Source organism: Pteropus alecto, unplaced genomic scaffold (genome assembly GCF_000325575.1).
Source record: "Pteropus alecto unplaced genomic scaffold, ASM32557v1 scaffold121, whole genome shotgun sequence".
NCBI lineage: Eukaryota > Metazoa > Chordata > Mammalia > Chiroptera > Pteropodidae > Pteropus > Pteropus alecto.
Window position 1 is genome coordinate 2,541,632 of NW_006434369.1, and position 16,377 is coordinate 2,558,008.

General features: G+C 35.7%; 1 long non-coding RNA gene across 2 annotated transcripts in view; it reads left to right on the plus strand.

The window, feature by feature from the left end:
- LOC112477647 overlaps nt 1-4,476 on the plus strand; it is a 16,309-nt gene extending 11,833 nt beyond the window's left edge. Inside the window, exons 2-3 of one of the 2 annotated variants that reach the window (XR_003045548.1) lie at nt 3,151-3,316; nt 3,937-4,476. This is a non-coding gene — a long non-coding RNA (uncharacterized LOC112477647). The remainder of the gene's footprint in view (nt 1-3,150; nt 3,317-3,936) is intronic. The other variant, XR_003045547.1, reaches the window with a different exon arrangement.
- Nucleotides 4,477-16,377: the final 11,901 nt, after the last annotated feature.

Below are 16,377 nucleotides of genomic sequence, written 5' to 3' on the forward strand. Positions count from 1 at the left end.
ATTACTCTCAATAAATTTTTTAGAGTAGTATAATGCAGTTTTATTCTGTAGATTCTTCCACCACCCCATAATAAAATTTTTGCACTCTTAACTTCAACAGCATCTGCTTCCCGATAGCCTGCAAGCAACAAAACACTCTATTCCCAATATCAAAGTGCCTGGGGAACAGAATCAGGAATAAAATTGCAGTTGCAATCTGTCAATCATCTTGTGTTTGTTACCCATCTCCCAAAAACCTATCTTTGGAAAAAGGAAGCATAGGAAAAGAACACACAGTGGTCTCCATTCCATAGGATACATCATACACTGCTGGACAAAACTAACAAGGTCATCAACCTTGGCAGGGAAGCATGTTTCTTCACCAGCCAAAATGGTTCTTTTTCCTCCATGGCCACATTTAAGGTGAATATTGGAGAGGATTTCATTTCCTGAGGTTACACTTCTTTAGCTACTAATAGTGTGGCAAGAGCTTTAGAGATAAAATAATCATTAGTCTTTTTTTGCCAGACTTGGAGTTTGGTTAGCTCTTGCTTCCATGCAATCCTCTGGGCTGCTAACCAAAGCCGGACAACTAGTTGAGTCTAGAACTAGACCTATGGACTTCCATTTTTTAGCGACAGATTCCAGTGTTATGTTGTTCTTCAATAATTCTTAGCTTAATGCCTTCATCTCCACATATGTCTTGAGTAATTCAAACTGATGTTCTGGGGCAGGTAGATGAGGCTAATCTGCTTCAGATCTGCAGTCGACACATTTTTGTAAATGGTAATTGCCCACTTTGTCAGGCAGAAGTACATCAAGGGAGGTGGTTGGATAGGACCTATGGGATCAAGAGTGATTTTAAAATATTGTTGCTAGTTCTTAGATTTCAGATTTCCTACACTTTCACCTGAAGCTCTCCTTTTGCAGCACCATCAAGTGGGCCACAAGAAACAGCCAACATACCCTAAAATTCTGACACTGTTCTATGTTCTCTAACATTCCATCTTTTGTCAATAAATGATCTGAGTCCCAAGATAAAATACAGGATAGTCATTTAATCAGCTGTTTTGCACTTCATCCTAAGGTTAAGAGTTACAAACTTTCCAGCCTAGGAAAGAGGGGTCTTTCTCTTATCGAAACTACCCTTAACTTGCATGATTCTACAGCTTAGTGTCTTTTATACTCCAATTCCAGTATGAATTCTTTCATCATTTTTTAAGAACTTCTTTTTAATCGCAAATACCAAAAATTGCAATCAAAATTAGCTTAAATAAAGAAAAATAAGTTATTGGCTTTTGCTACTGAAAAATCTTGTTAAGATCTTGCTTCAATCAATGCTGGATTGGAAGGAAGGTTAAACAAAAACATCATCAGGATACCATCTCAATTTCTTGTCTTGAAAAAGTTTGTCTTTTTTTCTAGCTCCATGAGGTAACAAGATGACTGTCTGTAAAAGCATCTTCCCAGGTTCAATTTAATAAAAAAAATTTATTAGGTGTGCCTTTCAACAATCCCAGCAAAAGTTTCACTTCTCTTTGTTAGCTTGATCGGGTTACATAATTGACCCCAAACAAATTCACTGTAGCCATTCTAATGTAACATTCTAATTAGCGAAACTGAGCCACATGAATTCTATTATTTAAATAACAGCTTTATTGAGATATAGTTTATATACCATAAAATTCACCCAATATGAACTCTTTGTAAGTAGAACATAGAATGAACATCAGCTAAAGCATCTGGACTGAAAGTTGAAGAGGTCAGGTTTCCAGGAGCAAAATGCGCACTGTTTACCAGAGGAAGGGCCAATAGATGCTGGCCACCCAAAACTGAGTTTAGTGTTTTAATTCTGATTTTCTAAGGATCCCCCTGACATATTAAAACTTTGTACATTTACCAGTTTCTTGGATTGTCCCCAAGATGCAGCACCTTTGTGGGATTTGACTTAAAACAACTTATTCATTGCTCTTCTACAAATGTTGAAAATGTCTTAGGTTCTAGATTTATATCCACAACTCTACCTGGCTTTGTGTTTTGTGCATAGTTGACACAAAAGAAAAGTTTTATGAATTTAAAACACTATTTGAGTCATAGTGTTAATTATGTAATTCTCCAGCGACATCCTGGGAAGGCTCTGTGGCTGACTGAGAAATGCCTCTATCAATACTTCCCAGTTAGGACTTGATGACACAGCAATGGATTCACAGGTGTACCTATTATAAGGTAAGGAGTCAGAGCTCAGATGTGTAGTCATACAGCCCTAGCTTCAAATTCTAGTTATACACCACTTCCTATAACTTGGGCAAGTCCTTTAAACTCCCTGAACTTCAATTTCCTAATTGGATAATTAAGATAATATTATCCCAAATGACAGTTATAGAGGATTATTAATGAGATGACATATATATAAGGAGATAGGGGAAATTACATTCTCTTGAATTACTCTTGTGATCTAGTAAATGAGTTTAGAAGAAATACTTTGATATATTTCTTGAGACTAAGACCCTAAGGGTCAAAGCTCTGCTATCAGAATATATTGCCTTCTAGGAAAGGTGAGTCCTGTTAAATAAAGGCCTTTTTCCCCTGAATGATGGATAGGGTTTGGCTATGCAAAGTTTGATGAGTAGGAGCTGAGAGATGAGGTAAATCTGTGAGGAAGAAGAAAAAAATCAATGAGGTTGGTGTTGAAGGGGTATTGAGGCATGCTGCAGCTAGCTCCTGTTGGCCCCCAAGGGCCGATTATTAGCATCTCTTCCCAATACTGTCTTCAGTGATATCATGTTGGTAGCATGAAATCAAACATGTGAGTATACCACAGCAGTTGGTGACTCTACAAATGAGCCCTTCGTGCCCTTCAAAGAGCTGGTTGGTAAACATTTACAGCACAACACTGGATAAAATATCCCTATGTCAGATCAATGAAACAAGTTGCTTTGAAACAGGGATATCTAAAGGATACTTTTTTTCCTAATTGTTTTCTTCTCATTCTTCCTTTGAAATCTTTAGTAAAGTTCCTTTTAAGCACTATTGTTTTTATGCAAGTGAATTCTTGAAGGAGATGAGGACAAGGGTACAAATGCTATCTAAGTACTGACAAATGGTAGCAATAATTCTCTTTATTATTGATCATAACAACAATGACAAATGGTGCCTTTTCTTCCCCATCAGGATGCTAATAGAGCTGCTTTCCTGAGCTGAACAGATTTCTTTTCATCTGCTTCATGGCAGGTCTGTAGCTCAGAGCTCCCAGTTGTGAGAGGCCATTGATCCGTTGGAGTCCTGTGTGTGCAGAGTAGTTCCTTCTGAGGTGGTGATCTGGAAGCGGAAGTCTGGAGTAAGCATGGGCCCAGGGAGAGGGGGGAATGTGAGGAAGCAGGGAAAGCATTCCAGGCAGAGGGAACTGCAAATTCAAAGGCTCCAAGGTAGGAAAAAGGACCAGTGAACCTGGAATGTATCAAGTGGAGAGTGGCATGAGATGAGATTTAGAAGTAGGCAGAGAGCATTTATGCTAGGTCTTCTATACTGTTAACCACCGAGAGAAGTAGATTGGCCTCAAGGAACTTGTTAGGGTTTACAATGTCAAATTTCTTGATACTCAACATTGACTAAAGCTTGGTTGACAGATACAATATTAATAGAGGATTGCCTAAGGCTATAGAGTACATGCTTGTCTCTAAAAATCTATCTGTGGGTTAAATCAGCTGAGTTGAGACCACACTGTAGAAAGATACTATGACTTAATGCCAGACGACCAGATTAAAGGACATGTGGCAGCCAGTATCCAAGATGAACCCAATGATGCTCACCTTTGTATATGCCCATCTCACACTGAATCCAGCTGATCTATGTACCCAAAAGGATATTGAAGAAATGGCAGAGTGTGATTTCTGAGGCTAGGACATAAAAAGGCATTGTAACTTTGTCATTTTATTTCTTGTATCATTTACTCTGGAGAAGTCAGTGGCCATGTCATGAGGAAACTTGGGCAGCCCTATGAAGAGGTCCACATGGGCAGGAACTGAGGCCGTCTGCCAACAGCCAGCATCAATGTACCAGCCATGAGAGTGAGCCAGCTTGAAGTGAATCTTCCAGTCACACTCAACCCTTCAAATGATTATCAGCCTAGCTTACATCTTAATTGCAAACTCATGAGACTCCATAAGCCAGAACCACCTAAACAGCCCCTGAATTCTGACCACAGAAACTGTATGAGATATTTTTTTAAGCCAATAAGTTTTGGTACTGTTTTATGCAGCAATAGATTAAAGATGTTTCAAGAAACAATTCTAATAAACTATTAGCTATCTAATGATGACACTGTTTATTAAGGGTATTGTCTGTGAGTTTTGTCAAGTTACTTAGCTTTGCTACATTTCAATTTCCTCATCTGTCAAAAGGGACTAATAAGTAGTATCCATTTTTCAGAATGTTTATAGCATTAACTGGAATAATGTTACATGTAGATATTTTAAATAATAAGAATGGAATCTTAGACAGCACATAATAGAAACTCAATAAATGTCGTTCATTATTATTTGCTGTTACTGTTATGACTATTTTTTGTTTTAATTTTAACCAAATTTGCTTGTCCTCCTGTTTTTCAAAATTAGCACAATGATCCAGATAGTCAAAACACCAGATACTATCCTTGATTGATTTTATTCTCATTCTTTACACCCAATCATTATGTTCCAAAGATTATACCTACCAAGTACTTTCAGACTATTTTCTTCATCCCATTCGCATTGCCTTAGTTCAAGCCTCAATCAACTTCCATCTGGACAACTAAACAGATTCCTAAATTGTTTTCTGCCTCTAATATTATTTCCCTTGAAACTGTTTTTCACACTGCAGTGACCTGTCTACAACACAAATAAGATAAAACCATTCCCTGGTGAAAACCTTTCACTGGCCCTCTGACAGCTTTATAAAGTCCAGTCTCCTTAGCATGACCAATAAACCCTGTCAGGTTCTGGCCACTGCCTGCCATTCTTATTAACACTAGTGTCTAAGTCTTAATTCTCTTATGTGTTGCATTTGGTCCCTCTTTCACATTATTGATTTTCTTTAAGTATTTGGTGGTTCTTGCTTTGTTTTATTTTTCTTTCTTGTCTGGGTCTCGATTAAACAGCTTATTTCTATGCTCAAAGTGAGACTCTGGTTATATATCAGTGGATTGAAGTTTTGATCACAGAAAACTATTTCTGATGATTGCAGGTGAAAGCTGGTCAGGCGACAAGGTGAAGCATGGGGCAATCACACTCTGAGACCTGGGCATAAAAGACTGTGCACAAAAATAAGTTATTAAAGAATACATAGATGCTTTTTCTACTGAGGATAGGCATTCAGCCCTGGCACAGTAAGATCTGCATCCCTAAACATCTGTTCTCATGCTAACACTGTTCAAGCCTCAAACACTTTTCCTCATCCCATGTCCATGAAACGGTCCTGTCCAAATGCCGTTAAGGTTTGTGAATTGTGCCCTATCAATTTCAGAAATGGGTGTTGTTTCAGTAGGGAGAATTGGAGGGGCAGAAACATTGAAGAAAGAGAAAATACAAATTAATTATTGTAACAAATCCTTCCTCTCAAGATAAATACAACAGTTTCTTGCATAATGAAGGATTATTTTCTAAGAGGGCTGAGCATCCATTTTCTTGCTGGCCTTTGTGGATCTGGAGATTTTCTTGTATTAGCTCAATATTTGAAACAATTGTACATGACAGCTGAATAAGATTTTGCAATACTAAATAATTCATATTATTCTTAAATTTAGACATAATGGACATGTAGCATGATGTTGATTCCATTGGTAACTATATGGACAATGAAAACTAAATTTAAGACCAACTCTTCGTGTATTTAAAACTTAATTACATTTAAATTTTAAAATTTTAATTAAATTTAAATTTCAGCTTCAAAAATTTAATATTCATTAACTTTAATTTATAGTTATTTAATTTTAATAATTTTTAAAATCTCAGAAATTAAAACTTTTGAACATTTATATGAAAACATAATTTTCACATTTACTTTACACATTTTGATAAAAACTTTAAATTTTTTAAATATTTAAAGTACATTTTAAATATTACATTTTATTTTTAATTTCTCTGATAATTATTGTCAGTAGAATGCAAATTATGTGAAAACCTTGATTATAACAATATAGTTAATGATTTTGCCAAAATGATCAAGAAAAATGTTGTGGAATGAAAATATAATAATTTACGAATTATAGATTTTTGTTTTTACACATTTAAACATGATTGGTCCATCAACAGAATATCCAGAAAGGTGCAATATTAATTAAAATCTGACATCATTGGTATTTTGCAAAACCATGGCTTTGTATACTTTGAAATTTTTTTATGAAAGAATATTTGTCAAGGTAGAAAGATTAAATATACTTAGTACATGTATATCTATATATAGGACATAAATATACATATCTATATCTATCTAACTATCATCTATCTAATCTATCATCTATCTATCATCTATCTATCAAGGGGGATTGAGAGAGAGAGAGAGGGCGTGCCTTGTGGCTATGATGGCACCTTATACTTACTGAGGACTTCTACTTACCTTCTGAAACACAGTTCTCTCTTTCTCCTTAAAGAACAGTACTCATGACTTTAGTTTGGAATTTTCAGTCTCTATAGTCTTGGCCAAAGTTACCTCTGGCTCTTCCATACTTTGCTCTTTGACCCAACTATCCATGATAATTCTAACTCTAACTCTAAGGCCTTCCTTGCCATACTTAGAGAAAAACATTCTTAGGCCTTTATTCTGGGAGCAAACTGTGGGCTAGCAAATGGGGCGGGAAGAGGGATCCAACAGATCCTTCTGTTCCAAGTCAGATCACTTGATAATTATCATAAAGATGCATCCAGGCTCTTCTCTTTTCTTTTATTTATTGACAATACAATAAACAGGCTTTTTAAAAGGATAATCTGTTCTTTCTCATGAAATATTACTGAAGTGACTTTCTCCTGTTTGTATTTTGACGAGTTTCTCCAACTCGTTTCTTTGTTAATCTGATGCTATAAATGTCCTATTTTCCAGAAATCCTTCAACTCTTTTATCTGCTGCCAACAGCCCTTCTAAATTTATGGTGTCATTATGAATTACTGCTTTTAAAATATCTTTCCTGACATTTCGATAAGTGTATACACAGGAAGGGAAATCATTGTTTGTGTTTAGTGTGTCATCTTAATCCCATACATTTACTGACATTTTTAATCTCATTGCCTGGCACTTGTGAGCTTCAGTGATAGTAAAATGCATGAGTTCTCTACACACACACTGCAATGTCATGCTGTTGTGCCTTTGGTCACATGGTTTTCTCTTTCTCAAATATTCTGCCCAACTTTGTTCATCCTTCAAAATTCTACCCAAATATTCTTTTCTCCGTGAAAGAACTAACTAACTAACTAACTAACTAACTAAATAAATAAAATTAGATTTCTGAGTAACCTCAGTTTGGGTTAAGTCCCCCTTCTCTAACATCTGTAGACAGTATATCTTCACGGTAGCCAGATATTTGGGAAATATTTGGGAAACGCTCATACTAAAAAAAGTTCATTGTTATCTGAAATTCGAATTTAACCAGGCATCCTGTTTTTGTTTTTGTTTTCTGAATCTGGCCATACTAAATATCACTTCACTGGCTATACTGTATCTCTTTTATCTTCTTATATGGATACCTCTCCCTTTGGGAACAACTAAAAAATTTCTTGCAGGAAGCAATCATGTCTTTTTTTTTTGGTGGGGAGTTAGGGTAGTGGGATGGGCACCATATCTTTTTTTATCTCTGAATTTCTAGTGGCCGACAATTGTCTCACACACTAGGTTATGTTAGTTAGGATATTTTGGTAGCAAGTAATAGAAACAAACTCAAGTTTAATTAAACAACGGAGAATTTATCATAAGGAGTATTCTAGGGTGAGAATGAAGCTGTCTTCAGGAAGCAAGTGCTCTCTTTGTCTCTCATCTCTGGGGTTCTTTTTTCTTTGTCTTTTAATGTCTTTTTCTGCTCCTCTGTTCTGTGGACAGTAGCTACACAACACTCCTTAATGGTTACATTTTCTCCATTTAAGTAATAGACACTAGTCTCTCTTAACCCCAGTTCCAAATCATTGGGAAGAGACTGTTTAGTCAGCTGAGTCTAAGAGGTGAGGGTTGTGTAATAACAGAGGGTCCACCTGTGACCTTATGGTTTGATAGTGGAGAGTGGAGGAGGGGCAGACACTGAAAAGGTTTCTACTATATAGATGCTGTATTGGTCAGATTTCTCCAAAAAAACAGAAGAGAGAGAAAGAGAGAGAGACAGAGACGGAGACAGAGAGAGAGAAAGAGAGCGAGAGAGAGACAGAGAGAGAGAGAAAGCAGTCAGTCTTTTAGATCAGTCTTTAATTCTATTCAGGTCTTCAACTAATTGGATGAAGCTCACCCACGTTAGGGAGGGCAATCTGCTTTACTCAAAGTCCACAGATTTAAATGTTAACCTCATCCAGAAGCATCTCACAGAAACATCCTGAATCATGTTTGACTACATGTTTGGACACCATGGCCCAGCCAAGTTGAGAGGTACAAGTAACCATCACAGATGCTCAATAAACATTTGCTGAATTGAACAAGTTTTGTTGTTTACTACATTTAAACAGCATTCTTTCTATGAAGATTCTTAGAAATTGTGATTGCAGGATCTCAGAACCAGGAATAGTTAGACCTTCTTCTGAGCCCTGTTTTGTTTTATCCAACAAACATTGAATCATGTAAGTCACCATATTTCTCTCTTCATGTTGATACTAAAAATGGGGGAGTTGAATGTTTTCCATCCAATTTTCAGTACTCTATAGATGCATTTTGCACACTAATCTCATTGCTATCTACATTATCTTCAAGACAATTCTCATTTTTTAATCCCTTAATTGCCTCACTAAATTGTATTTGGTTTCGTATTTTTATTTTTGGGTTTAAAAAATTTAACTATAGTCACCATATCATACATTATACCCCCAGGATTTATGTATTTTTAATTGGAAGTTGGTACCTTTTAACCACCTTCATCCATTTCACCCCGCCCCCCACCCCCAGCCTCTGGCAAGCACCAATCTGTTCTCTATATCTATGAGTTTGTTTTTTTTAGATTCCACATACAAGTGAGGTCATACAGTATTTGTCTTTCTCTGACTTATTTCACTTAGCATAACACCCTGAAAGTCCATCCATATTGTTGTAAATGACAAGACATTTTCTTTTTATGGCTGAATGACATTCTAATATCACATTCTTTAAATCATTTATTCATTGATAGACACTTTGATGGTTTCTATGTCTTAGAAGTGGAATTGCTGGATCATATGGTAGTTCTATTTTTAATTTTTGGGGAACCTCCATACTAGTTTCCATAGTGGCTGTACCAATTTACATTCCCACCAGCAGTGCACAAATGGGTCCCTCACTAATTTGTTTTTATTTTATTTAACAGCTCTGTATGAAAAGAGTATGAATTGGTAAATAAAAACATCTGTCAAAATTCTTCATCTATATTTCATAGAGCAAAGACCAACTTCCTTCATTTTTAATGATTCTGATAAGAGCAGTTTACATATTTTTAAAAGTCTTCATATAATCTGATTTCCACATTCTTCCATTCCATCATTCCTGTTTAGAGTTAAAAAACAACAACAACAAAAAAAACTCAGAACATATCATCAATCTCCTACCATTCAAAGTGTAATGAAAGTCAAGTGCTCAATGCTGCAATAAGTAGTCAAAACACCTCCAGGCATTTTTTTAAAACCAGCTTGAACTGCTTTTCTTGTATGTCCTTAAAGCACATGCTATTTCCCTTAGATCTTCAAATATGTTAACTTCTAGAAGAGGCTCTTTGTCTAGTGGTAGTAGAGCTGAAAAGTGAGGAAAAATAAGAAAGAGTTTCGGAGAGCAAAAACAGAACAGAGAGAAGCATCCTTGTAATAATATATTAATTTGTTCAATAAATATGGCTGTCAGAACTTTCCTGAATTATCTGGAAAAGTCTCGTTAATAAACTGCTACGCGATTAAGTTTGGGAGGCTACATTGAAATCACTATATTTTTGATAACTGAGGCAATAGGGAACTTTATTATTATATTTAACTCAGAGTTGAGGCTTTCCATGGTATATTCATTTGGTAACCTGTGAGCGGTCCGAGTGTGCGTGGTAGACACCAAAATAGGAAGAGGCCAGAGAATGGTCTCCATTTCCTTTGCTATCATCAGGTCAGCTCCTTGTCCTGGGAAGGAAAATAGTCACCCTAAAACAAGAGAAGTTTTCTTTAATGAAATAGCGTTTCATTAAAAGTTTAGTCATATCTATTTCAGTTATGCTAAAGAATTGCCAAAAGAAATATGAGAGGAAAAAATTGGTAATTTCACCACGAAGAGCATACCTTTGTAATTTTAACCTAAGAAGTGAAATAATTAAAGGATAAAAAATATATATGGGATATATGACATTTCCCCCCAAAGTACAATAAATGGGGCTGGGGTGGGGGAAGTGCAGAATCCTAAAGCAGACTTTAAACTGAGTTGAGTGGCTATTTCCAGAAAATATTTAATAGAATATAGTTTTATTATCTCTACTCTTCCATTAACTGCATGCTGTGATAGCTAGAATGGGAATAGTAAGCCCCAAGATGCCAAATATTAACCCTGGGTGATAGAAGGGGATTTTGGCTAGGGGAGTTTGGGAGTCAGTGTTGAGCAAGTGCATCCAAGTCAAGTTCACACTGATTGTTATAGCCAAATGAGCAGTGGATCTGAGAAAGGAACAAAGTAAGAGAAAGCAAAGATGAAATGAAGTAAGCTGTGGAATTTGCAGATAAGACAGAAGCACGAAGGAATAAATCAGCAAAAATGGCTCACAAAGGTCCTTACTCCAGTTTGCTTTCCCTAATATTTTCATGAAATTACTATGAAAGGGGCTGGGCACATAGCACAGAATCAGTGGAGGTTCCTGCTCCTCAACTCTTCCTGCTCTTAACGGCCTGTACCCCATTGATACCTATCCATAAGTAAGTCGTGCCTGGGACCTTTGAAGAGAAGGTAAGGGAATATGACTGGACAAGAGGACGAAAGGAAAGCACTCTTTATCGAGGGCAGTTCCTGGCACTTTTGTCTGCACACATCAGCACTTCAAAAAAGGGCTAAGCAAAGTACTCAGTTGTCCCTGTACAGTAAAACTCTAAATTTTCTATCTCCTGTCTTTTCTTCTAAAGTTTTTGTTTCTGATTTAATTCTTTTTTTTAAATGATGATTTGTAAAGCTTTGCCGTTTTCTTAATTCTACTCAATTCTCTATTTTTATCTATCAGAAGCCTTTACTGCAATACGCAGCAAGAAAAAAAGATGAACTCAATCTATGGTGTGTTTTTCCTCTATAAGTAGTTAGCAATACACTGGGCAGTGAAATATAACACTTAGAACTCTGAAAGTCAGTTGTTTGTCAAAGAATCTGTCAATCTCTTACCAGAATCCTTCTGGAATTATGGGGCCCAACCTTAAGAAAAAATATTTGTACCGTGTAATAATTTTATGCGCAATAAGATTATATGTAGTTTGAATGTAAATTTTGATTCTTAACAATAAAATGAGTATACCTGTGAACTCACTTAAGGATGAGGCACCAAGGTTTTTGTACCAAACAATGTTCAACTTATCTGTATAATTTTCATGGATCCTGCTTTTGGTGTTGCATTGCAAAAGTTATCCCCAAATCCAATGTGACCTGGATCTTCTTTAATGTTATCTTATAGAAGTTTTAAAGATTTGTATATTACTTTTAGGCCATTCTGAGTTAATTTTTGTAAAAGATGAAAAGCCTGTGTCTAGATTCATTTTTTGCATGTGAATGTCTAGTTGTTCTAGCACCATTTTATTTCTCCATTGAATTGCCTTTGATCTTTTCTCAAAGGTCAGTTGACTATATATTTTTGTGGGTCTATTTCTGAACTCTCTCATTTGTTTTACAGATCTATTTGTCTGTTCTTTTACCAATTCCATACTGACTTGATCACTACAGCTTTTTAGCAAATCTTCATGGTGGGTAATGTCAATCTTTAAACTTTACTTTTCAGTACTGTGTTGGCTATATTAGGGATTTTCTCTTTCCAAATAAACTTCAGAATCAAGCTATTCATAAAATAGCTTGCTGGGATTTTAATTGGGATTGATTTGAACTTATAGATCAAATTGGGAAGAACTGACATCTTAACAATATTGAGTCTTTTTATCCATGAACATAGAATAGCTCTCCATTTATATAGATCTTTGGTATCTCTCATGAGAGTTTTGTAGTCTTCCTCATGTAGACCTTACACATATCTGTTAGATTTATACCTAAGTATTTCCTTTCTTTGGCACTACTGGAAATGGTATATTTTTAATTTCAAATTTAAATTTTTCATTTCAGATATAAAGAAATGCAATTAATGTTTATGTACTAACTTTATATCCTGCAATACAATTTTTTTGTAGATCCTTTGGAATTTTCTACATAAACAATCATGTCATCTGCAAACAAAGACAGTTTTATTTTTTCCTTCCCAATCAGTATATGTTTATTTTTCTTGTCTTATTGCATTAGCCAGGACTTTTAATGTTGATTGGGAGTAGAGAGAGGCAACATTCTTGCCTTATTCTTAGTTTTAGGGAGAGAACATCTAGTTTCTCACTATTAACTATAATGTTTCTAGTTTTCTGAGGTGTGTGATTTTGTGAAATGTCCTTTCTGCATTTATTGATATGATAATATGATTTTTTTTTCTTTAACCTGTTGATGTCATGGATAACATTAAGTGATTTTTAAATATTGAATTGGGCTCTTTTTAAGCTCCTTCTGTCTCCTCCCATTTCTAAGCATAATCTCTATTCCTATCCCTAACTCATTTAAAAAATCTCTCTTGGTTGACCTGATTTAATTTTTATTTACTTACGTTATTTCATTTCTCTCCTGTGGAATTGCTCCTTGGGTCTCCAGAGTATGACTTACAGCCAAATGCTTTTCTTCCTCTGTTTACATCTGCCCACATACCATTGTCATGTTTAGATTGATTAGTTACTTCTGTAGCTGTTGCCATCGGTTATAAATGGCTTTAGATGAAGAGATAAGGGATATGAAAATATTTGTAAGCTGTAAAGTCCTGTACTATGCTAAGGACTATTCAGGGATAAGATACTCAGGGTCTTAAAGGCTTCCAAAGCTGAAAAGTGGTCTGTAATAGGAAGAGAAATCTGAGTCTTTTAAGGGGGAAATGAACCATCCTATTTAGAAGCCGCTGCCAATTTGATTGTTCTTTTATTTAAATAGAGCATATCTGTTTTTATCAAAGACCAAGGACAAAAGAATCATTCAGAAATCCTCCAAAGTTATATTTCCAAGAGCTTCCATCTCCCCCAATTTATTTGCACAACATAGGCACAGAGGATAAGAATAGTATGAACCCATGAAATGTGGTGTGGATGAGTAGAAGGAAATACAGTGCTAGTGAGCAATATTATGGGCATCTTCCAGAAGCTTCAGTTAATTCAAAATTATGAATTAACCATGACAACCGAGCTGTGGTTCCAGGACTGAACTGGAAAGAGGCAGTTTTCTGATATGCATGGCTGAGAAGAGGCGCTAAGAGACCTTATGGATATGGCAAAAACAGTGCTGGACTAGGACTCTGGAGACTGTTTTCTTAATGGAAAAAAAGGTGATAACCGAATTGTCACATGATGAAAACAGCTCCTTGTTGGATATGAAGTTGCCCTCCAACTCAAATTCTGTGATTCTATGATCATTCCCAGTTGATAGCTTTGTCTGCATTGAAAAACTAGGCCTTGATTAATGTTTTTGGTTTGTTTATCTTAATTCCCTTTGTTTTAATTCCCATGTTTCCGTGTCCCTTACTTGTGTGAAGGAAGCTACTGAAGTTGATGTAGGAAAGAGAAAACACATACATCTTCCCTTTCCCTATGAACTAAATCTGTCTATTCTGTTATATGGTACATACCCAACTCCTAAAAAGTCCCAACAGAAGCACTGCTGGAGTTTCCAGTCTTGTTTCCCAGGCACATCTCTGATAACGCGGGACTTTGTCCTTTGTTTCCCACAGCACTTCCCAGACACCCCAGCATAAGGAACTCCAGAACTTTTTAATAGTACTCTTCATACACACAAAAAGCATAATAGTAATTGCTAATGTTAATAACAATTCAGAATAATTTAATAAATTGTCCTATTTTTCTTTCAGTCTTCAAGTCCAAGATTTCAGGGCACAATAAAAAGCTTGCTTTTGCATTCAACTTCTTGCTATGAATTTACTTCTTTTAACTTCTGATTTGACTCCTGGCTGATTTCTAATTAGCCATTGCAGGAATTCTTATTAATACCCAAATGCATGGCCTACCATTTAATCTTTTCATTTTCCTTCATAAAATCAGGGTTGTAGTTTAGATGTTCATTGAGACACCCCAACTCCCTAGATCCTAGAAAATGAATCTGTTAGTTTGTTTATATTTGAGCTGTGCCTTTTCAAGAAGCACTTCTGTATCTAGATGCACAGGTCCCTAAATCACCCCATATCAGAATCGCTCCTGCTTGGTAAAGGCTACATGTCTCAATGGAAGAGGGAATACATCTTTCTATCACTTCATTCAGCTTTTATCACTGCCTTGACTTTAAAATACCTGCTGACCAAAAGTGCAGATCCCTGGGTAGATAGGTAAGCTGGATGACAGAAATCAGGTGCTGAAACTCTGGGGAAATGGAACTCTAGGCAGAACTAAGGATTAAAGCAAAAATGTAAAAACATATAACAAAAAAATTCCAGTACAATGTACAAAATGTGGAAGATGACAACACAGGTGGGAAAACTTTGAGCACATTATATTTGTGTTGCCTTTGGAGATTTTTTAAAACATTCTTAAACCTCAGATCCCTCATCTACAAAATAATTCGTTCAAATATGTAGTAGGTGCTTATTATTTACCAGGCACTATTCTAGGAATGGGGGGTACGACAGTGAACTATACAAAGTACCTCTCCTCACTGAGCTTACATTTTGCAAGAGGAGAGATAACATATATATTTGCTAGTAATGTATGCTTTGCAAAAACAGAACGCTCATATGAAGCACTTATAACAGTACCTGGCATCCCAATAGCCAAAAGATGTTAACATCAGAATGACCATCAACTGGTGAATAGGTGAACAAAATGTGGCATAATCAACACAATGGAATATTATTCAGGCATAAAAAGGAATGAAGTACTGGCACATGCTATAACTTGGATGAACCTTGAGGACATTATGCTAAATAAAAAAAGGCAGACACCAAAGGTCTGCCTTTTTCACATATTGTATGATTCCATTTACAGAATAGGTAAATCCATAGGGACAGAAGACAGTGGGGAGTGACTGCTTAATGGGGATGAGTGGCAGTCTTACATATCATTGAACATATTTAACATATATATTAAATGTCACTAATGGTTCATTTTATATGTATTTTATATAAAAAATAGTAACTGGCATTATATAAGCACTCAGTAAATATTATCTTTACAGCAAAACAAATAAAAATCTCTTAAAAAGGAAAGTACTTAGGTAAATAAATTAAATTTTAATCACTAAAACGTTATGCAGCTTTTGAAGAGAGTCAGCATGATCTGTAAGTACAAAAATGGAAAGATGTACAAGATGTATTTAGTAAAAAAAAGCTAAATATCAGCATGTATTAAGTGCGACTTGTTAAAACACACGTGTTTACATATGCCTAGAAAACAACCAGACTGGAAGAAGATACACGTAAGAAAAATGAAAATAGTGGTTATCTCTGGGGTGAATAGACTGAGGGGCCAGAAATGTTTTTTTTTTTTTGTAATTTATACTCTTCTATATTGATTGTGTGCTTTGTGTGTACAATATACATTCTGGAGTTTTTATATGAACTCAGAGTGTGACATGGCAGTCAAAAAAGTCCTAATCTGCTATAGATGGCAATACAAGAAATACAGAACATTGAACGAGGGAGGTAATTACCAATCTTGAGAAATAAATTTATTGGCTTCATACTCCTTATGAGGAATAAAACTTGACTTGTCCCGTTCTCAGTGTAAAAATCCTTCTTCAATATCTGGGAAAGGTCTCTGCACATTGCCAGAGACATGAAAAATTCCTGTACTTCCCAAAGTGGGGAGGACATTGCAGGTGCTCTACAAATATTTGTAGAGTCCTGAAAGAAGAGTAAGGCATACAATGTTTTAAAAGTTTTTGTTCAAACTTTCCCTTAACCTGTTTTCAAGTATGTCTTTAAAAATGAAATTAACATAGGAGCATAAGACCATAGTAAGAAAATTC